The following is a 23,770-nucleotide window of genomic DNA, read 5'->3' as shown; positions in this document are numbered from 1 at the left end:
AAGAAGCTACAGTTAGAACTGGATATGGAACAACTGATTGGTTCAAAATTGGGAAAGGAGTACGACAAGGCTGTATTTTGTCTCCCTGCTTATTTAACTTATATGCAGAATTCATCATGCGAAAGGCTGGGCTGGATGAATCCCTAGCCGGAATTAAGATTGCTGGAAGAAATATCAACAACCTCAGATATGCAGATGACACAACCTTGATGGCAGAAAGTGAGGAGGAATGCTGTTTTATTGAGGGTGCAACCTATTGAGGAATGCAACCTTTTATTGAGGGTGAAAGAGGAGAGCGCAAAATATGGTCTGAAGCTCAACATCAAAAAAACGAAGATCATGGCCACTGGTCCCATCACCTCCTGGCAAATAGAAGGGGAGGAAATGGAGGCAGTGAGAGATTTTACTTTCTTGGGCTCCATGATCACTGCAGATGGTGACAGCAGCCACGAAATTAAGAGACGCCTGCTTCTTGGGAGGAAAGCAATGGCAAACCTAGATAGCATTTTAAAAAGTAGAGACATCACCTTGCCAACAAAGGTCCGTATAGTAAAAGCTATGGTTTTCCCAGTAGTGATGTATGGAAGTGAGAGCTGGACCATAAAGAAGGCTGATCGCCGAAGAATTGACGCTTTTGAATTATGGTGCTGGAGGAGACTCTTGAGAGTCCCATGGACTGCAAGAAGATCAAACGCATCCATTCTTAAGGAAATCAGCCCTGAGTGCTCACTGGAAGGACAGATCGTGAAGCTGAGGCTCCAATACTTTGGCCACCTCATGAGAAGAGAAGACTCACTGGAAAAGACCCTGATGTTGGGAAAGATGGAGGGCACAAGGAGAAGAGGACAACAGAGGACGAGATGGTTAGACAGTGTTCTCGAAGCTACCAGCATGAGTTTGACCAAACTGCGGGTGGCAGTGGAAGACAGAAGTGCCTGGCGTGCTCTGGTCCATGGGGTCACGAAGAGTCGGACATGACTGAACGACTAAACAACAACAACAAGTATTTATCACTTTTGAGTCCTCACTGTTCAGCAAAGACTGCAGAACGTATGTTTCAAGTAAATAAAACTAATCATCGGTTGCCTCCATCCTTAGAAAGAACTTGGCTGTGAAACGGTACATTCTTATTTATTGCTTAACATGAGACCTTAAGGACATAATCATCTAGCTTCACAAAGAATCGTAGAATTGGAAGGGACCCTGAGGCTCATCTAGTCCAATATGATGATATTTTGGTGTGGTCCTTTGAGAGTAGAACAGGCTTCCTCAGACTCGGCCCTCCAGATGTTTTGAGACTACAGTTCCCATCATCCCTGACCACTGGTCCTGCTAGCTAGGGATCATGGGAGTTGTAGGCCAAAAAGATCTGGAGGGCCGAGGTTGACGCAGCCTGGAGTAGAGCATCAAGAGTTTACAACACAGAAGTGCCTGGGTTCAGGCCTGACGAGAAGCCTTGCTACTATATGCCAGCCTGTTGGAAGTGATTCTCTTTATGGGGTGAGAATGCATTCTGCATGTGCTCAGAGACACTCACTATATTGCTGCTTGACATTCCTAGTATTTTTTATAAAAAGAAACACGCATAATTTTTATTAGCAGGCCAATCCAATCACATTATTTCCAAATCATAATTCCAAATTATACAGCCAAATTTTTAAATTTATTGGGGGTACCCATACATCAAGCTCTGAACGAGGATCAAAACATCACTTCTGTTCCTGCTTTTATCGAACAGTTATATCCAGATCTGTCCAGATAGTCTCTTTATTACTTTCTTCGTCTTTTTGTTGTCATCATATATTCCTTTCTTTGCGATCTCTGATAGTCTTCACAAGCAGTTTAGAAACAAACAACATCTGCGTGAGTTTTGCACAGTCCAAGAGTCATATCTCATAAGGACAGCCGCCATTCCTCCCCTTTTTCAAAAATTTATCTTCGGTCTGTCCTATTAATTTTTCCAAGCTTGCCATGTATTTCACAAAGGCGCTCTGCCAGGTTATCACATTTCAATCCATCATTCACATTCCAATGACCCTGGTCCTCCTCCCCTCTCTTTTCTTCAACAAGCCTGTCTTAGCAGGACGTCATTAAAAACTGCGTCATAGAATTTTTCCTCCGCTCTCCAATATTTACCAGTCCTCTCTTCAATCAATAATTCACTCCACACAGCTCTTAAATTCTTGCTTGCGATTAGTAAAAGGCAACGATTCGTCTCTTTGGGGTGGAGGTTTATAAATACTCACATAGGCAAAGAAAATAAAAGTTTTTTCCTCCACCCCCCCTCTTTTTTCACTCCGCACGTACAATCACAGAGATGCATTAATCAGCAGCCTTATCTCTCGAACTTTGCTTGATATATGTGCTTCAGCTTCTTTTCCAATTATATATTTCCAATTATTTTTCCGAGCTGAAGCAAACCGGGGTGCTGATTGGAGACGGCTTCAGGAAGAGCCGACTTCACAGAGGGCTTGTGTCAAGTGATCCTCACCCCTGTCTTTCGAATAGGGGGGTGCATTGTGACCACCGCTGGCAAGGCAGCCCCCTCCATACCCTTGGGGGGGTAGGAAGACTGCATACTTCCCATAGCAGCCTCTTAATTACCTCGTGTGGGTCGGAGAGATGTTATTGTCAGCCATCTTCCAATGCGCCACCTGGTGGCCCCGACATTCCTAGTATTTAAGGTGGATAATTGGTGGCAGAACTTGCTTTTAAATCCCAGGCTGCTTTGTAAGACTACATAAAAGTGGACTCCAAAATAGATAAGTACCGTATTTTTCACTCTATAGGACGCACCCGACCATAAGACGGGGAGAACAAGGGAGAAAAAATCTTTCCCTCTCTGCACAGCGCCCCTTCAACGAAGCGCCAGGAGAAACAGAGCCCTTCCATTTCTCCTCCCGCTTCGCTGAAGGGGCGCTGCGCAGAGAGGGAAAGCTGCGCAGCGCCTCTCCAGTGAAGCAAAACCAGGAGCCTGCATTCGTTCCTTAAGACGCACATACATTTCCCCTTAATTTTTGGAGGGGGAAAAGTGCGTCTTATAGAGCAAAAAACACGGTAGCTTCCCAGAAAGCGCACATGGGGACCCAGAATGACCTGTGAATTGCTTCCCTGGGCTGCAGTTCCACCGGGGAGTACACGTGACTCTCTTTTTTATATATATTATTTTTTATTAAGGTTTTTACATAAAAAAAAAGAAAACAACAGAAAAATGCAAAAATACACAACAACAAAGACAACAACACAAAAGAGAAAAAAGGAAGAAAAAAGCAAATAAAAACAATTCCAACTTCATAATATTCCTTGCATTTACTTATTTCCCAGACTTCCCCACACCTCCCCTCACTGTATTCCAGTTCATATATTTAATCAGCAAATCCCTTCCCTCTATCTTAACTAACCTTTATCTTAGTCTTAATATCTTAGTATTAACATATCTTAATCTCCTTAGTATCTTAATATATTAAACCTTTAAATTTCACACCTTTTAACCTTTAAATTCTCTATGCTCCTTGACCACTTTGTTGCTAATAACCTTTTACGTTCAATCCGATGTCATTCTAACCTTCATTAATCTTATAATATTTCTGTAAATAGTCTTTAAATTTCTTCCAATCTTCTTCCACCGTCTCTTCTCCCTGGTCTCTGATTCTGCCAGTCATTTCTGACTCTCACAGCTGCTTGGAAGAGAGGCTGAAAGCATGGCTCTCCCCTGCCTGATCACCACGTTCCCAGTGGAAGGGACAGCATTGCTTATGTGTTTCCCGTGTGTGCACACACATGACCACACTTTGATGTGGCGTTGATGTGACTCCCACATGTTGTTTGAAGGGAGCCTTTGCCCGAAGTGATTCCATAAATGGTCCCAAAAGGAATGTATGATGCTTCACAGGGTCATGTTTGCAAGCATTACGTAGAATGATAGAATTGGAAGGGGCCCAGGGGTCATCTAGTCCAACCCCCTGCAGTGGGCATCTCATTCAGATTCATCCTGAGTGCACTTCATTGTGTGATCATTGAAATGGGAAATACAGCCCTGCAAACCGCTCCCCACCCCCACCCCACCCCCGTGCTTGGTTTTGAGTACATTTTCTGAATTCTACTGTGAACTGAAAAGTTGTCAACCTCTTGTTCTATATTATCTGCTCACAACTAATATCCATTGTTAAAAGGCTTGAAAAGCTGGTTATTGGGTATAAAAAGATAATAAGAACCGTGCCACATTTTTAAAAAAGACAGATTCAAAGTTGGGCACTGCAGTATCCCCCCTCCCCCCCAAAAAACCCACCACTCCACAGATTCTTCTCATTACCATCCCCAGGTATATCTACCTGAGACTACTTTTGATGCATCTTGATGCTGTGATACGCAGGTTCACCCAAGATAATATGCAGGATATTTCTTCGGATGATTACTCCCAGCCAGTAATTCCGATCATAGGGGACAGAAACGCTGGTTTCCTTGCTATGGTTGGAATTACTGCTGAATGATCAAAGTAGCAAGTCTGATTTTTCAACACAGGTGTGTGTGTGGGGGGGAAGGATTAGGTAAATACTTATAGTGTAGTAGGGGTTTCAGCAATAAAATAAATGCACATGTGTACTATAACAAATGAAAATAATGCATTCCTATTAACTGTACTTTGGTACAGAAGTCCTGATACAGAAAATATTTCTGCACAGTGGTTGATTTCTGTCTGTAGCAGCTTGACTGTAGGTTAGGTTAGGCACACCTGGTTTTAAATATGCTTAATTGCACAGTCTTGCATGCCTGCATGGCATCAGGCAGCATTCCTAAGCTGATCACAAGAAGCTTTTAGCTCTTGCCACACATTATTTATGTGAACAATGAGAATGTTTTTGCAGCTGTGTGTGTGTGTGTGTGTGTGTGTGTGTGAGAGAGAGAGAGAGAGAGAGAGAGAGAGAGAGAGAGACGCATTGCAGTGGTAGGCTCTGCTCCCAAACTCTGCATGTTCATTGTAACTGGCCCACAGTTGTCTTGTGTTCATTTAGTTTCTATGCAGGTAAAGGCTTATAGCATTGTGGCACCAGTATTTTGGAGCCCTGTTGGTACTGGAATAAGAGACACACCTGCAAACGTAATATTCCGTTACCTACTGAAAATGTTTTTTGTTTCGCCATGCATTTTAAATTGGTTCATTTGGTATTTTATGACTTAAATATTATTATTTTTTTTAAAAAAGAAAACCATTATTAATAGTTACAGAACAAAGAGAAAGGAAAAAAGGGGGAAAAAACAATAAAAAAATTAACAAGCAATACATCAAAAATATGAAAAAAACCAGAAAAAACAATACATCAAAACAACAAGAAAAACAAAACAAATTTTAAAACACATCCATTATTTCCATATCTTTACCTTTCATTTACTAGTTTCATCGACCTCCTCACACCTCCCTTTTTTGTATTCTAGTTCAAATTAGCTAATTCAGCAAATCCTTTCCCTCTTTCTCAATTTTTGTTCTATAGTTTATCTTAACACAATCTAACTTTAAATTTTCCACTTTAACCCATTAACAATCAGTTTTTGCTTAATTCTTTATAACATTTCTGCTAAAACCCTATAACTTCATTCCAGCATTCTTCTAACATTCATTAATTTTGCAATATTTCTGTAAATATACTTTGTATTTTTTCCAATCTTCTTCCACCGACTCTTCTCCCTGGTCTCGGATTCTGCCAGTCATTTCCGCCAACCTTTTTGCTATATAATATCCTCCTTCAAACAGGATCACTAGAGAGTTTCTGCCTTAAATATTTTCCATAGGAAGGCAGAATATAAATACTGAAATAAATAACAGAAGCCACAGTTTTAAGGCAACTGCACAATTAGCCCACAAGCCCAGTAATCACAGAACTGTGTCTCCAGATGCGACTAACACGGAAATGAGTATCCAACTTAAGCTGTATTCCATGATAGTTCCAGAAGTGGCTTTTACGTCATGTGAAAGCTCAGGTGTAATGTGGATATAATGTGGAGCTTAACAGCTAGGGGGAAGTCTCCTTGTTTGGAGGTCTTTAAGCAGAGGCTTGACAACCATATGTCAGGAGTGCTCTGATGGTGTTTCCTGTTTGGCAGGGGGTTGGACTCGATGGCCCTTGTGGTCTCTTCCAACTCTATGATTCTATGATTCTAAGTCCTACTCCGTGCTGAATTACATGCAGAGCCAATATTGCACTGGATTTAAGTCAACGGGTGGAGACTGAGGGCAGATTGAAGTTGGTGGGGCAGCACCCCATTTGCCATGGGAATGTGTCCACTCTCGTCCACTCCCACAGCATAAACCGGGAGGTGGGCATGTGGTTTGCTAAACCGAATCAAATTTGCAGAGAGTACTATCATTGATGCGGGTGGCGCTGTGGGTTAAACCACAGAGCCTAGGACTTGCTGATCAGAAGGTCGGCGGTTTGAATCCCCACGACGGGGTGAGCTCCCGTTGCTCGGTCCCTGCTCCTGCCAACCTAGCAGTTCGAAAGCACGTCAAAGTGCAAGTAGATAAATAGGTACCTCTCTGGTGGGAAGGTAAACGGCGTTTCCGTGCGCTGCTCTGGTTCGCCAGAAGCGGCTTAGTCATGCTGGCCACATGACCCGGAAGCTGTACGCTGGCTGCCTCGACCAATAAAGCTAGATGAGCGCCACAACCCCCCGAGTCGGGCACGACTGGACCTAATGGTCAGGGGTCCCTTTACCTTTAACTATCATTGTGCCACTTACAATGATCTGTGTGTGTATCGGGATGCGCCAATCCTTCAGCACCTCTTTTTTGCTTTTGGTCCCCCGTGTTTTGCAATGGAACAGCAGTGGATTGTTTTCAATTTTCTATTAAAGTTTTCTTGGTTTACAAAGGTATGTGCAATGTTTCTTTTTTCAAGTTCCATTTTCCATAGGTCAGTTTCATGTGTTGAGACGTTAGGGTTACTTTAGGAAGAAAAGGGGGGGGAGAGGTGGAGGGGGAAAGGCGATCGGGGGGGGGTCGGGAGGCGATGTTTCTCAATTGCTTAATGTATGTGTGGGGTTTTGTGTCAATGTCCTTTGTTCTCTTTGCTAGTCACTTGTGTTCCTATGGTGGTGAGAGAGGTTGGGGTTGGCCTAGGGTGTGGTTGTTTGTTTGTGGTTGGCTGTGGTAAACCTTGTTTTCGTGTGTGAGTGGGGTGGGTGGGTGTTTTTGAATCAGGTTAGCCATATTGATTCATATGCTGTTGGTAGATTCTTGTCGTTGTCTTGTTGGGCTGTGTATGTGATAAAGGGAAGCCATACCGGGGTGAAGGTATCTTCTTCTATTTGTCCCTGTGTCAGTTTCAGTCTATTGGTTAATTTTTCTAGTAAGGCTGTTTCCCATCCTATTTGGCACCATTGGTCCATGCTTACTCCTGACAGGTCTCTCCAGTGTCTGGCTATGGTGTTTCTGGCTGCTGAAAGTAGAATCATAGAATCATAGAGTTGGAAGAGACCACAAGGGCCATCGAGTCCAACCCCCTGCCAAGCAGGAAACACCATCAGAGCACGCCTGACATATGGTTGTCAAGCCTCTGCTTAAAGACCTCCAAAGAAGGAGACTCCACCACACTCCTTGGCAGCAAATTCCACTGTCAAACAGCTCTTACTGTCAGGAAGTTCTTCCGAATGTTTAGGTGGAATCTTCTTTCTTGTAGTTTGGATCCATTGCTCCGGGTCCGCTTCTCTGGAGCAGCAGAAAACAACCTTTCTCCCTCCTCTATGTGACATCCTTTTATATATTTGAACATGGCTATCATATCACCCCTTAACCTCCTCTTCTCCAGGCTAAACATGCCCAGCTCCCTTAGCCGTTCCTCATAAGGCATCGTTTCCAGGCCTTTGACCATTTTGGTTGCCCTCCTCTGGACACGTTCCAGTTTGTAAGTGTCCTTCTTGAACTGTGGTGCCCAGAACTGGACACAGTACTCCAGGTGAGGTCTGACCAGAGCAGAATACAGTGGCACTATTACTTGCCTTGATCTAGATGCTATACTCCTATTGATGCAGCCCAGAATTGCAGGTGGGTTATGAGTTCTTTGCAAGGAGGGAGCGACCATGATTAAAAGTGTGCAGGAACCTTTAAAGACTTTGGACATTGCCCAACCCCTTTAGCCAAAGACTACTGCAAAATCATCATTCATACATCATAGGAGGTGGTCTACAGCAGAAATCCTGTCTGCCAGGATACCTGATAATGGTCACTGGTTGCATTACCTGGGCAGCCTGGGCATTCTTTTGTGATGGTTAATACTCTAGTTCTTGAATCCAGGTCACAGGCTCACCCTAGTCATACACAAATACCCCTTAAGACAGGATTTTAAAGCAAAAAGAATGGGAAAGCTTTCCCCATTTTCCTCCCTTAAAAGGTAAAGGTACCCCTGCCCATACGGGCCAGTCTTGACAGACTCTAGGGTTGTGCGCCCATCTCACTCAAGAGGCCGGGGGCCAGCGCTGTCCGGAGACACTTCCGGGTCACGTGGCCAGCGTGACATCGCTGCTCTGGCGAGCCAGAGCCGCACACAGAAACGCCGTTTACCTTCCCGCTAGTAAGCGGTCCCTGTTTATCTACTTGCACCCGGGGGTGCTTTCGAACTGCTAGGTTGGCAGGCGCTGGGACCGAGCAACAGGAGCACACCCCACCGCGGGGATTCGAACCGCCGACCTTTCGATCGGCAAGTCCTAGGCGCTGAGGCTTTTACCCACAGCACCACCCGCATCCCATTGTGTATGACTAGGGCTCACCCTAGTCATACACAAATACCCCTTAAGACAGGATTTTTAAGCAAAAAGAATGGGAAAGCTTTCCCCATTTTCCCCTCTTACTGCAGAGGAATATTTGAGGTCATTGGGAGAGTCAAAACGCTTCAGGATTGCTCTCCTGTCTAGTAAGGCTGTTTCCCATACTATTTGGTACCATTGGTCCATGCTTACTCCTGACAGGTCACCCCAGTGTCTGGCTATGATGTTTCTGGTTTCTGACCTACTCTTGGCAACTAGATGATTGTTTTCTAAAGCTGCCTGGGAGTAACTCTGGCCGAGTGGAGAGCAAGTGGAAGGGGAGAAACAATAGGCTGTTAGCTAGGTGTGATTTTTGCATTGCAGTGTAGAGTGGAGAGCAAGTGGAAGGGGAGAAACAATAGGCTGTTAGCTAGGTGTGATTTTTGCATTGCAGTGTATCGTGCGGCCTGGGGCTCCATCCTAACGCAGAGGCAATGCCCGTATTAAAAAACCAGTCAGGAATTTGGATGACAGCCTGTGTTCTTGCAACATTTTGGCTTTTGCGCTATAAAATCTTCCTTTTGGGGTTATTGGAGCCCAAGCTATCTTCATTTTTCTGCATGAAACATACACAGACATAATAATTCCCTCTTGTAAGATGCTTTTTAAGATTACAAAGCCCATGTTGCAGTGCCACTAGCAATGAAAGAAGCACAGTCAAAAAAAGAGCTGAAGTCTTCACTTGTTAATAATGCTGTGCAGGCACATTTTCTGTCAGAATCTGCTGCTTGCGGATTTACAAATGGAATTCCTCCTTCAGGTTTTAAACTACTTTCCTTGCTGTCTAGCCTTTTGAAGACACCCAGAGAAAGTGGTGCTGAATTTAATGAGATTTGCTTCCCAGTGAGTTTCTGTTCTGTTTCCTTGGAGCAGCTCTGTGCTGAAATGACATGTTTTGTAGGAGCTTGTTACAGCCCGTAACATTAGCAAAGATTCCTGCGCGGCTGCCAGTTGCATAAAAGAAATTCCTGTGCAAACCCCCAAGAAACCCAGTTGCCATAGCAGCCATGGACTGAGCCTGCTCTGCTGCAAGGTGGAAACTGCGGAAGTGAAACACCTTATTGCCTGCCAGCTTCGTGCGGATGCCGTCAGGCAGGCAGCAGATACTGAATATTGTGTCAGAAGCCTGTGGTAGGGAGCCATTTCATTTGAACGCCTTGTTGTCAAGCCTCTGCATTCCTGCCTTATGCTTAGCTCTTCACTGGGATAAAACAGGACTCCGATGCTGCAACCCTCCTTTCAGGATACCTACGGCAGCAAGATATCTGATCTGCAGAATTAGGTCCAGTCGTGGCCGACTCTGGGGTTGCGGTGCTCATCTCGCTTTATTGGCCAAGGGAGCCGGCGTACAGCTTCTGGGTCATGTGGCCAGTATGACTAAGCTGCTTCTGGTGAACCAGAGCAGTGTACAGAAACGCTGTTTACCTTCCCGCCAGAGTGGTACCTATATATCTACTTGCACTTTGACGTGCTTTCAAACTGCTAGGTTGGCAGGAGCAGGGACCGAGCAATGGGAGCTCACTCCGTCGTGGGGATTCAAACCGCTGACCTTCTGATCAGCAAGTCCTAGGCTCTGTGGTTTAACCCACAGCACCACCTGCGTCCCTTTTCAGAAAGTTAGCCCCTTCTTATTCTTAACTTTGGATCTGCTTATTTGATTTTTTGTAGAATTCTGAATTTTTTATGTGTTGCTGTTGGAAAATATTCACTAGGGAACTCTGTAGACAGAACCCAAATCATTCACAAGCAGTGGAATGCATGCAGGCTTGAGAGTTAAAATAAACATTCTGCTAAATTGAACAGATCATGAGCAGATAATTTACACAGAGAATAAATATATTGCCTGGGCGTTGTGCTAATATCCCAGACTTTTCAACTGCTGTCATTTATACTGTGCTTAAATAGTTAATATGCAGTTTTATTGCTCGTGATAAAAACCTATAAAAACTTAAGTGGCTGGTTATCACACAGTGCATTGCAGTAATCTCTTTTAGACTGGTACAGAATAATAATGGGTTGCTCTTTTACGGGCAAGATGATAGCAATAAGCTTCCATATACATACAAAATTCCATGAGGTTATTACAAGTAAGGCATTAGCAAAAAGATGTTTTTAACAGAACCACCCAAAGGCTTATTTGAATACATCTGTGTGCTTTATGCCTTTCTATTTCTTTAGTGCTTGGATGCTTTAAGATCTTTATTTACTCGGCCTTTCTCCTGGGCATGGTTGGCCAATTGGTGTTAAAGAAGGATAGAACTTTATGTATGCAAGAACAACAGCAAGAATACTCATCGCGAAATATTGGAAGACACATGATTTACCCACCAGGGATGAATGGCAGATGAAGTTGATGGACTACATGGAACTGGCGGAAAGGACTGGCAGAATCCGAGACCAGGGAGAGGAGTCGGTGGAAGAAGATTGGAAAAAGTTTAAAGATTATTTACAGAAATACTGCAAAATTAATGAATGTTAAAATGTTGGAATGAAGTTATATGGCTTTAGTAGAAATGTTATAAGGATTTAAGTATAAATAGGTTAATGGAATTTTTAAAAGTAAAATAAGGTTAGAATGTGTTAAGATAATTACAGGATAGAAAACAGAGGAAGATGGAAAGGAATTGCTGAAACAATTAATAGAAGTGGAATACAAAAAGGGAGGTGTGAGGAGGTCGTGGAAATTAGTGAAAGAAAGACAAGATATTGAAATTGGATTGTGTTTTAAATGGGTTTTGTTAGTTGTATGCTAGTGTTTTGTAGTGTTTCTTTTTTGTATTGTATTGTATTTTTGTATGTTTTTTCTTTTTTCTTTTTTTTGTAGTTTGTGTTCAATTTGTTGGAAAACTAATAAATATTATTATATTAAAAAAAAGATCTTTATTTACTCATGTCCCCAGTGGCAGAAAGGATGTCATTGCTCTCCCCTGTGATGGCAGCGTAACAGGGGGGTGGGCTCTCTGCTTGAACATACGTTCTCCAGAGCCAGCCCATCCCCCCCCACTCTGGATAACCCTAATGTTCCCCAGATCCCCAGTGGGGGACTGGGAGGGATAACGCCCAGTGCCTGAGCCAAGGTCTACCTAGATCTAAAGCATAATAAAGTTGTGGCCAATTTTAATCCCATAGCATGTTGCCTTGAGTCGTTATTCCACTTCGGGGCTGCCCAGGGTTTGGAGGACTCCGTCCACGCAATGAAAGGTGAAGCCTATAATCCTTATGTGTAAATCCAGAGCAAAATCCTGCCGGTCACTTACCGTATTTTTCGCTCTATAAGACGCACCTTTCCCCTCCTAAAAAGTAAGGGGCAATGTGTGTGCGTCTTATGGAGCGAATGCAGGCTGCGTTGCCTTCGCTGAAGCCAGAACAGCAAGAGGGAGAGCAATCCCTCTTACTGGTCTAGCTTCAGGGATAGCCATGCAAAGCCTCTTCAACAACATTTGATTCAGAATATTTTTTTCCTTGTTTTTCTCCTCTAAAAACTAGGTGCGTCTTATGGTCGGGTGCGTCTTATGGAGTGAAAAATACGGTAATTCTGTGTTGAGATGCTGCCCAGGGGTTAAAGGGACCTTTAGTGGGTGATAAGGCAAGACTGGCATTACCCCTGCCATGCCAACTTATAGGGGGCATGGCAGAACGTGGGTCTGCCAAAGGAGTAGAAACAGCAACTAATCCAGATCACAGTCACTGGTTGTTGAGGATTCCTTTTGTGAGCGGCTGAAACTATAAGGCGGAACAAAATTTCAGCCCTCAAATCCCCTGGAACCTGGACAAAAAGCTTTTCTTTTTCTTTTGGAAAAAACAAAACAAAACCAGATCATTGTGAAAAGAAGACGACTTGCTGGAGTTAGCAGACAGTACAGTATCTCAAAGGTGGCCAGCTTGATCGGGCTTGAAATGTGTCATAAACTGGAAGATAGCATCTGATTTGCATACTTTAATTAACATAATTAACAGTTTGCATAACATTTGCTTGAACACCAAGGGTGCTGTCAAATGCCAAATGTGGCTTCTCTGCATGCATTTTATTATTACGTGCCTGAGAGGGCCTTTCAATTTCATGGGTTTAAAAAAACAGTCCTGGCAATATGGACAGTGGATCCATGCCCTCTCACCAGCTGAGTTTGCCAACTGGCTGAGATAACCCAGATCCGTGGTGCATCTCACACCAAATGCTCATATCCATCAGTCACCCCCTCAGAATCAATGCAGTGAGTTTAGAAATTGTGAAGCTTGCGTATATATTTTAAATCGCCATTTAGTTCTCACGCCATTAAGCTTTTGTGCTTCTGAGTAAGCCTCAGCCGTTAATCAGCATTTCTGTTTTTTTCTGTGCAATAATAGGAGCTCGCAAAACATAGTTCTGGGTTCTACAATAAAAGCTGATGTTCCCAAAGATTCTATCATGAACCTATAAGTCCCAGGTAATCATGACTAAACAGCTTCTGCCGCAACGGGACACCATGACGAAAACCAGAGCGCACGGAAATGCCGTTTACCTTCCCGCCACAGTGGTACCTATTTATCTACTTGCATTGGCATGCTTTCAAACTGCTAGGTTGGCATGTGTGGCTGATCGCTTCACTGTGGAAGTGATCTACTTTACGGAGACTTCTCATGCCAATTAAGGACCTCGAGAGACAGATTGTTGAATGTCTAGCCATTGTCATGAGCCTCATCCACGATTGTAAACCTAGCCGATAACCATAAATGAGCAGGCAGTCTCTAATTTCAGTGGTACTGTTAAAATAAAACAAAATATAAAAATTTATGTGTCCACCATGGCTACTGTAAAAGGTTTATCAGTCAATAAGTGCTAGCCATCTGGCAGAAATCTGACTTGCAGGCATTTCTCTCCTTTAGCATAATTAAGATGTAATGTCAATTGGGAAGTCAAAGACATTATGCCGGATATTGTCTCCAGTCAACAAGGAAAGCAAACTGGAGCATTTATGGAAAGTGAAATTGATGTATTTATATTCAAGCAGCAAAACATTTATCCTCCGTCTACAAGGCTTTCTCGCGCTGACACATCGGCTGTTATAACAACCTGTTAGCAATGCAAACCTAATCATTTCTGCTTAAAGGAGAAGGCTGCAACAAAGTGAATTTTTCCCTACTTGTCAACAATAGTTGGGATGGGTGTTTTTTCTTCTTTTTCAGTCAATTAGTAGCAGCAAGCACATGTTTTTTTAAAAAATGAAGAATCATAGGTGTGCATTGGTTTGTTAATTATTACATCTATATGCTACCTTTCTTGTTTATTATTCATTTATTATTACATATTATTATTACATATATAGCCCACCTTTCCACCATGGGCAGCAAATGTACTTCTCCCCCTCTGAGCGACAACCCTGTGAGGTAGGTTGGGCTCAGGTGAACCCCCCTCTCCTAAGTCCTAGCCCAACACCTTAACCCCTACACCAACCGCCATATATCTAGAACTGAGGCTTCTATTACCATTTCTTATCTTAACCAGAGTAGCGTGATTGCTCCTTTTTCATGGGATGCTGGTGGCGCTGTGGTCTAAACCACTGAGCCTCTTGGGCTTGCTGATCAGAAGGCTGGCAGTTCGAATCCGCGCGTGACAGGGTGAGCTCCCGTTGCTCGGTCCCAGCTCCTGCCAAGCTAGCAGTTTGAAAGTATACCAGTGCAAGTAGATAAATAGGTACCACTGTGGCGGGAAGGTAAATTGTGTTTCCATGCGCTCTGGTTTCCGTCACGGTGTCCCGTTGCTCCAGAAGTGGTTTTGTCATGCTGGCCACATGACCCAGAAAAACTGTCTGACCCCCACCTGAAAGCGAGATGAGCGCCACAACCCCATAGGCGCCTTTGACTAGACTTAACTGTCCAGGGGTCCTTTACCTTTACCTTACTATGCCCACAACACACCACGGCCTCTAAGCAGACATGCGTTGGATTGGGAGGTGAGCCTCCATATTTCCATGATTTTTAGCAACACGACAGACCACAATTTTGCAGACAGGGAATGCCACTAGGAAAATAATGCTTTCCCTTGTCCATAATAGTACATGAAGTGGAAATCACACAAATTAAACAGGCTAATGTAGTGGATCGTATTTGCATAATTCACCCATCGGATTTAGATAATGTGCATATTATGACTGCCTGCACTTGAGGTGAGTGCGAATGTCTCTTGGATATGGAAGCAGCTGTGAGGAAGTAGCAAATATACAATGGAGGGGAGGGGACATAACATAATGCTGGCTGACTGGGAACAGTTATGGACCACAGGTATGAAATTCACGGCATGTAATGCCTTAAGAGAGAATATTATGAAAATGATATACAGGTGGTACATGACACCAGTCAAGCTAGCAAAAATCTATCATCTGCCCGATAATAAATGTTGGAAATGTAAAGAATTGGAAGGCACATTCTTTCACCTTTGGTGGACGTGCCCAAGGATTAAGACCTTCTGGGAAATGATTTATAATGAAATGAAAAAGGTGTTTAAATACACCTTTCCAAAGAAACCAGAGGCCTTTCTCCTGGGCATGGTCGGCCAATTGGTGCCAAAGAAGGACAGAACTTTCTTTATGTATGCTACAACAGCAGCAAGAATACTAATCGCAAAGTATTGGAAGACACAAGAACTACCCACTCTGGAAGAATGGCAGATGAAGGTGATGGACTATATGGAATTGGCAGAAATGACTGGCAGAATCAGAGACCAGGGAGAAGAGACAGTGGAGGAAGACTGGAAGAAATTTAAAGACTACCTACAGAAATATTATAAAATTAATGAATGTTAGAATGATGTTGGATGGAGGTTAAAGGGTTATTAGTAACAATGTGGTGAAGGAGAATGGAAAATTCGAAGGTTAAAAAGATGAAGAATTTAAGGTATAACACGCTAAGATAAAGACAAGGATAAGACAGAGGGAAGGGATTTGCTGATTAAATATCTGAATTGGAATACAGAGAGGGGAGGTGTGGGGAAGTCTGGAAAATAAGCGAATGTAAGTAATACTATGAAAATGGAATTGTTTTTACTTGTTTTTACATGCTTTCTTTTTATTTTTGTATTTTTCTTTTTCTTTTTTCTATGTGAAAATCTTAATAAAATATTATGAAAAAAATACAATGGAGGGGAGGGAACATCTGGGTACAATTAGCCTATTCCCAATTTCCAGGATGTTTTGCTAGTTCACAGAAATTCAGTATCAGAAAAGTGAAGGGTTATAGGACAGGACCCAATTCTTCAGTCATTTCCTTCCTTTATGAGTGACCCACCACATCCTTTGACAGTGTATAGATATAGAAAAACTCCCCATTGCCTTGGGCTAAAAGGATTCTGCTCCAGAACCTTTCTAGATGTCACGAACTGGCAGGACTACGGGGAGGAGTTAGAGGATACTGGCAAGGGGTGTAGCCGGGACTGGGACACACGGGTCAAATTGGGGATGGGGAAGAAGAGGTTGGTGCAGGCAATACTCACAGAGGATGATGAGAGGACGGGGGCCAGTGCACAGAAAGCCGAGCAGTTGGATCCCTCACCAGAGCCAGAGGAGACCACGTCCCCATGAACAATGCTGGTTCAGGCGACGCACTCCAGGAAGCAGAGGCAGGCCAGGGCCTGCAGCCCAGTTAACTACCTGGCCAGGTGGGGAAGCAGGCATGTGATTACTCAGCTGGAGGAGGCTGAGCACAGGTGAGGGTCACTTGCCTCATCAAGCCCAGATGCTGCAATCAATCAGCAGAGCTGAGGTGCTGTGTCTGTTCAACTGCCCATGTTGAGGGACCTTGTCTTGGATGCTCCTGGACCTCCACAGATTTGTACTTTGGACCTGACACTGGACTGCATCCTGATTTTGGACTTGGACTGCCTGAACCTCATCTCCTGACATTTGACCTTTCCACTTTGGATCTCGGACTGTGGACTTTGCTGAGCTGATCAACCCTCAGATTTTGGACTTGGTCTTGGCGCACTGTCTGGCTGCCAGGTAGGCCAGAGGGTCAGGACACTAGAAGGTCTAAGCTTCTTCATGGGGCCATTTTTCTACTGAGACTCAACGAGAGGCACAAATACAAGATGGGTGACACCTGGCTTGAGAGCAACACATGTGAAAAGGATCTAGGAGTCTTGGTTGACCACAAACTTGACATGAGCCAACAGTGTGACGCGGCAGCTAAAAAAGCCAATGCAATTCTGGGCTGCATCAATAGGAGTATAGCATCTAGATCAAGGGAAGTAATAGTGCCACTGTATTCTGCTCTGGTCAGACCTCACCTGGAGTACTGTGTCCAGTTCTGGGCACCACAGTTCAAGAAGGACACTGACAAACTGGAACGTGTCCAGAGGAGGGCAACCAAAATGGTCAAAGGCCTGGAAACGATGCCTTATGAGGAACGGCTAAGGGAGCTGGGCATGTTTAGCCTGGAGAAGAGGAGGTTTAGGGGGTGATATGATAGCCATGTTCAAATATATAAAAGGATGTCACATAGAGGAGGGAGAAAGGTTGTTTTCTGCTGCTCCAGAGAAGCGGACATGGAGCGATGGATCCAAACTACAAGAAAGAAGATTCCACCTAAACATGAGGAAGAACTTCCTGACAGTAAGAGCTGTTCGACAGTGGAATTTGCTGCCAAGGAGTGTGGTGGAGTCTCCTTCTTTGGAGGTCTTTAAGCAGAGGCTTGACAACCATATGTCAGGAGTGCTCTGATGGTGTTTCCTGCTTGGCAGGGGGGTTGGACTCGATGGCCCTTGTGGTCTCTTCCAACTGTATGATTCTATGACTCCTACTCCGAAGGGCACCTGTTTGTTCCATTCATTTCCTTTAGTTCAGGGGCCAAAGTGTCATGAGATTTTAGTCCAGGCACCAAGCTTCGAAGGTGTGAGTTCAAAATTAGGAGTACTGCACCTTGCCTTTATTCTGAATGCACAATTTCTTCTCACATTGCATGGGCCAATCAAGACGTGGCAATCAACTTGGGGTGGGGAACTTGTGGCTGCCTAGCAGGCTTTGTTGGACTCCAGTTCCCATCAGCCCCAGCCAGGGAAGATGGGAGTTGAAGTCCTAGGCTTGCCATATGTGAGGAAAATTCCTGATATGTCCTGGTTTTCATGTGTAAAAATGGCACCAGGGGGAATTTTGCAGAATCGGCAAAATGTCAGGGAAACCCCGGGTGTATGGCAACACAGTGGAAAAAGCTCCAAAGACTTAAAATCACTATTTTGGGAGGAGGTATGGCCTATGACCTCCTGCCAACCTAGCAGTTCAAAAGCACGTCAAAGTGCAAGTAGATAAATAGGTACAGCTTGGAAATGTAAAGATAAAGAAGGTACATTTTACCATATGTGGTGGGAGTGCAAGAAAGTAAAAAGCTACTGGGAAATGATATATAATGAATTGAAAAAAATGTTTAAATATACCTTTGTTAAGAAACCAGAAGCATTCCTACTTGGTATTGTAGGGAATGAGATAAATAAGAAAGATAGGAAAGTATTTTTATATGCAGTAACAGCAGCGAGAATACTGATAGCTCAGAAATGGAAGCAAGAAGAACTACCAACACTGGAAGAATGGAGAATGAAGATGATGGACTTTGCAGAACTTGATAGATTGACAGGAAGAATTAGAAAGCGACGAGATCAGAGATTTACTGAAGAATGGGAAAAGTTCTTAGAATATATGCATAATTTAAGTGAAAAACAAATAACGCTTGTAACTTTTAATGAAGCTTTGTAAAAAAGAAAGATTAGAATTGGAATGAAACAAGATTTAATTTATAAATTAGATGAGATTTCAGAAATGTGTAGGAAAGTAAGAAGGGAAGGAGTACCAACCAAGTTGAGGGAAGTCAAAAAAAGAGAATGGATTTAAAAAACTGTATGAATTGTATTAATTTGTTTTATTTGTAAACCGAATAAAAATTATATTGAAAAAAAAAAGATAAATAGGTACCGCTCCGGCGGGAAGGTAAATGGCGTTTCCGTGCGCTGCTCTGGTTCGCCAGAAGTGGCTTAGTCATGCTGGCCACATGACCCAGAAGCTGTACGCCGGCTCCCTCGGCCAATAAAGTGAGATGAGCGCCGCAACCCCAGAGTCGGGCACGACTGGACCTAATGGCCAGGGGTCCCTTTACCTTTACTATGGCCTATGACTGCTTCATAGAAGTTCAGCTGTGCTTGCTCATGCCATTTTAACTCCAAAAACAAATGAAGAATACTAGTTATGAACACTAGTGGTGGTTATTCCACCTTGTGACAATGTCAGGAAGCCCAACCATACCACAGGGGCTTCATTTGAAGGGTCAGATTATACCCCCTCACTCTGGAAAATGTGCCTGCTCAAATTAGGCCACGCAGAATGACTTTTGCGTGGTATCTGTTGAACAACCTCATCCATATTCCCGAAGTGTTTTTTAAAAATTGTCTGTCTCCAAAATAGCCATTGTAAAAGGTTTTATCAGTAAATAAGGGCTAGCCATCTGGCAGCAATATGACTAGTTGGCATGGTTTTCTATGGGTGGTAATTAAAATGCAATGCCAGTGGGGACAGACAGTCATTATCCATCTCGATTGTTTCCCTCCCGAGCAAGGCAAGTGGGAGCGTTTATGGGAAATAAAACTTCCAAATACAGGATGAGATGTTTGTTTCCGGCATAAAAGAAGAGTTTATCCGACATCAACGAGGCTCTATTCTATTGCTCTGGCGAGATTGCTCTATCTAAAGTGACTGTTCCCCACTGAGAAGCAGACAAGTCCTGTCAGAGAAAATAGATTCTCTTTGTTGTTCCCGCTAATCTTGTAAGGCTTGCTAGCTGCAAGAAGCAAGGATGCTTGACGATATCTGGTAACTTTTAATGTTTAATTAGAGCTAATGGAAGGAGGCTGCATTTTTGGAGGGACCTGCCAGGTTGCTGCTATATATCTGTGGCCAGGAAGTGAACCGGATCCTCCTTTGCAAAGTGAACTCAGAGAGTCCTGGTGAATTGCAGGGGACGTGAATGATGAAAGCATCCATCACAAAAGAGGTGAGGGACCTGTGGTCCTCCAGGTGTTGCTGGACTCCAGCTCCCATCAGCCCCAGGCAGCAAGGTCAGGCATGAGTTAAGGTGTAGCCTGACAACATCTGGAGAACCACCAGTTCGCCATCACGGCCTTAGGGAATATTTGCACTGCAAATCTAGGAAAGAAAGAGGTCCACCTAGGGCCATGGAAAGATGGACCTGTGCAGAGAAGGGATTTGTAATCATTTAGAAACATTCTTTAACACTAGTCGGTTAGGAGGAGGACACAATTGCCGGCTCAAGGGACCAGTGTCAGTTGGTCTTGTTCTTCTTGTTCTCTTATTCTATATGTTAAGTCTGCAAGCTGCGCATATTCCATCAGTTTAAGTTGCCATTCTTCTCGTTTTCCATTTTTGAGCTAATAAAACACAGGACGCAGTAGTGGCATACATAAATAACCTTTTCTGACTCCTGGGAATTTCCGTCTGAATTACCCCAATGAAAAGGACTCTGGGTTGTTTTTTGGAAAGGTACTTTTAAACATTTTTTCCCCAATTCATTATGGATTATTTCCCAATACTCTTTTACCCTTTTACAAATCCACCAAATGTGAAAGAACACCTGGTATCCAGAAATATACCACCTCCTGATATTGCATACACTTCCAAATGTCCCGATTTTCCCGGGACATTCCCAAAATCACAGAAGCCATCCCGGCTTCTGATTTGATCCCGGAATATTCCACTTTCCCTTTCCAACGCTGCTGCCACTGCGGCATGTCGAAGAGTGAATGGGTGGCACTTTTCACTGAATTTTCAGTACGGGAGACATGGCCTGAAATGTTTTGTAAGACATAATGAAAGTTTGTTCCATTTAAAAAACGAATGAAAGTAAGAAAATACTTGTATCATTAAGTCGACCTATTACTGCTATTTTTGTGGGAGAGTCATTTGTTTGTTTGTTTTCAGACAATGGAATAGCTTGTAGACCACAAAGACATATATTTTTTTAAGTGTTTGCCTTGTGGGTAAAATGTTTTCTTAAACATGTAACGAAGCACTTCCCATGGCCACCAGGTGGTGCTGCACCATAATAAGAGGAAAAACAGCTGTGCAAAGTTCCCTCATCCCTTTAAAATATTTCTCACTAGATTTCAAGCGGTCCTTGCCACCTTGTGGAAACGAAATCGGGCATTGGCTTTTGGAGGCTGCCTACCCAAAGTCGAGTATACGTCCAGCCTTGCCCTCCATCCCTTGTTTCTTAAATTTGATAAAAGGGGAAAGTTTTTGGAAGAAAGGCAAATTAGCCTCAGTTACCGTATTTTTCGCTCTATAAGACGCACCAGACCATAAGACGCACCTAGTTTTTGGAGGAGGAAAACAAGAAAAAAAATATTCTGAATCTCAGAAGCCAGAACAACAAGAGGGATCACTGTGCAGCGAAAGCAGCAATCCCTCTTGCTGTTCTGGCTTCTGTGATAGCTGCGCAGCCTGCATTCACTCCGTAAGACGCGCACACATTTCCCCTTACTTTTTAGGAGGGAAAAAGTGAGTCTTATAGAGCAAAAAATACGGTACTTGATGCAGGAGACTTTTAACATGTCGCTGAAACAGGGAAAGAGGGCAGCAAAACAGCTCAGCCTTCGGAAAAAGCTCCTTTAAAGGATTCCCCAGAATGAAAGGTGTCCTTGCAGTCGCTGCTAGGCTGCCAGCAGTGGACATCATCTCCCTGTCCTTACCATTCCTGGGATCTGACAGTGATGGCTCACACAGATCCTGCACAGAGAAGTAGGACGAGTCAGCCCCCCCCCCCCCCAGGAAGAAGCAATCTCCTGATGGCAAAAACACTGGGGTGATATGCAGGCCCTTTAGGCTGCGGCCCATGAGGGGAAAGCGTAGGCCAGTGCGCAAAGGGTTAAAGCTGCAGGGTTTTGCTCCTCTTTGATAACACTCTGCTGCGTGAAAGCTTCTCGGTTTCCGCTCAGCGCCATCTCGAGCAGAACCCTAATGCAGACTGGCAAAAGGCTTCCAGGAAGGTCCGTATTAAGCATCAGCCATGGGGTCAACTGCAGTTTATAGGGGAAGATTCTGAATGGAAGCCCTCGTGTCTGGCTTGACGGAAGCCGCTTCCTCTGTCCTTGCGCTGGCCGAGTCCCTGATGCGGCCTGCGCCTCGCGATTTCTCGTGAGTCCATGGGAACCAGTTCAAGATCAGTTACCATATTGGTCCAAATACAGTGGTACCTCGGGTTACATACGCTTCAGGTTACATGCGCTTCAGGTTACACACTCCGCTAACCCAGAAATAGGGCTTCAGGTTAAGAACTTTGCTTCAGGATGAGAACAGAAATCGTGCTTCGGCAGCACGGCGGCAGCAGCAGGAGGCCCCATTTTTTTTTAAAAAAATAATATTTATTAAAAGTTTAATAGTTACAGAAGAAAGAAAGAAGAGAAAAGGTACAATAAAAAAGAGAAAAACAAAAATAGAAGAAAAAAAAATTAAAAATACATAAAACAACACCTCCACCCCACTAGAAAAAGAACAAAAACATTTAAAAACCCTTCCATTTTTTCACAATTCTATCCTTCAATGACTTATTTCCTCGACTTCCTCCCACCTCCCTTTTTTGTATCCCAGTTAATAATTAAGTCAGCAAATTCTTTCCATCTTTCACTGCTTCATTTTAACCTTTTCTAGCAGGAGGCCCCATTAGCTAAAGTGGTGCTTCAGGTTAAGAACAGTTTCAGGTTAAGAACGGAACACCGGAACGAATTAAGTACTTAACCCGAGGCACCACTGTATACTGTGCAGAGGCCGTTTAGGGCTTTAAAGGTCAACACCAACACTTTGAATTGTGCTCAGAAATGTATTGGGAGCCAGTGTAAGGCTTTCGGGTCCAGTGTTATGTGGTCTCGGCTTAGGTGAGACTATGCTTGGGTGGGTGGGTGGGGGAGATCTTGGATCTTGCCACCGTGCGATTTCTGTTCTTAGCCTGAAGCAAAGTTCTTAACCCGAGATACTATTTCTGGGTTAGCAGATTCTGTAACCTGAAGCGTATGTAACCTGAGGTACCAATGTACCTGAAGGAGCATCTCCACCCCCATCGTTCAGCCCGGACACTGAGGTCCAGCTCCGAGGGCCTTCTGGTGGTTCCCTCATTGCGAGAAGTGAGGTTACAGGGAACCAGGCAGAGGGTCTTCTTGGTGGTGGTGCCCAACCTTTGGAACACCCTACCACCAGATGTCAGGGAAATAAACAACTCTCTGAATTTTAGAAGAGATCTGAAGGCAACCCTGTTTAGGGACGTTTTTAATTTTTGATCTTTTATTTTGTTTTTAAAAATCCCATTGGAAGCTGCCAGAGTGGCTCGGGAGGCCTGGCCCGGGTATACGTTATTGTTGTTGTTGTTGTTGTTGTTGTTATTTGTTTAAAGGTAAAGGTACCCCTGCCCGTACGGGCCAGTCTTGCCAGACTCTAGGGTTGTGCGCCCATCTCACTCAAGAGGCCGGGGGCCAGCGCTGTCCGGAGACACTTCCAAGTCACGTGGCCAGCGTGACATCGCTGCTCTGGCGAGCCAGAGCCGCACACGGAAACGCCGTTTACCTTCCTGCTAGTAAGCGGTCCCTATTTATCTACTTGCACCCGAGAGTGCTTTCGAACTGCTAGGTTGGCAGGCGCTGGGACCGAACAACGGGAGCGCACCCCGCCACGGGGATTCGAACCGCGACCTTTCGATCGGCAAGCCCTAGGCGCTGAGGCTTTAACCCACAGTGCCACCCGCGTCCCAACATTTGCTTATAGGTTGTTTAAAATACTAAGATGTTTTAGATAAATAAATAATTTCTGCACAAATCCACTCCATCTTGCAAAAAGTACACTTGGCATTGTCACAAAGAGCCAGTGTGGTGTAGTGGTTAAGAGCGGTAGTCTCGTAATCTGGTGAACCGGGTTCGCTTCCCTGCTCCTCCACATGCAGCTGCTGTGTGACCTTGGGC

This window comes from Podarcis tiliguerta (assembly GCF_965153285.1).
Source record: "Podarcis tiliguerta genome assembly, chromosome: 1".
In the NCBI taxonomy this organism is placed as follows: Eukaryota; Metazoa; Chordata; class Lepidosauria; order Squamata; family Lacertidae; genus Podarcis; species Podarcis tiliguerta.
Note: the sequence above shows the minus strand (reverse complement) of the source record.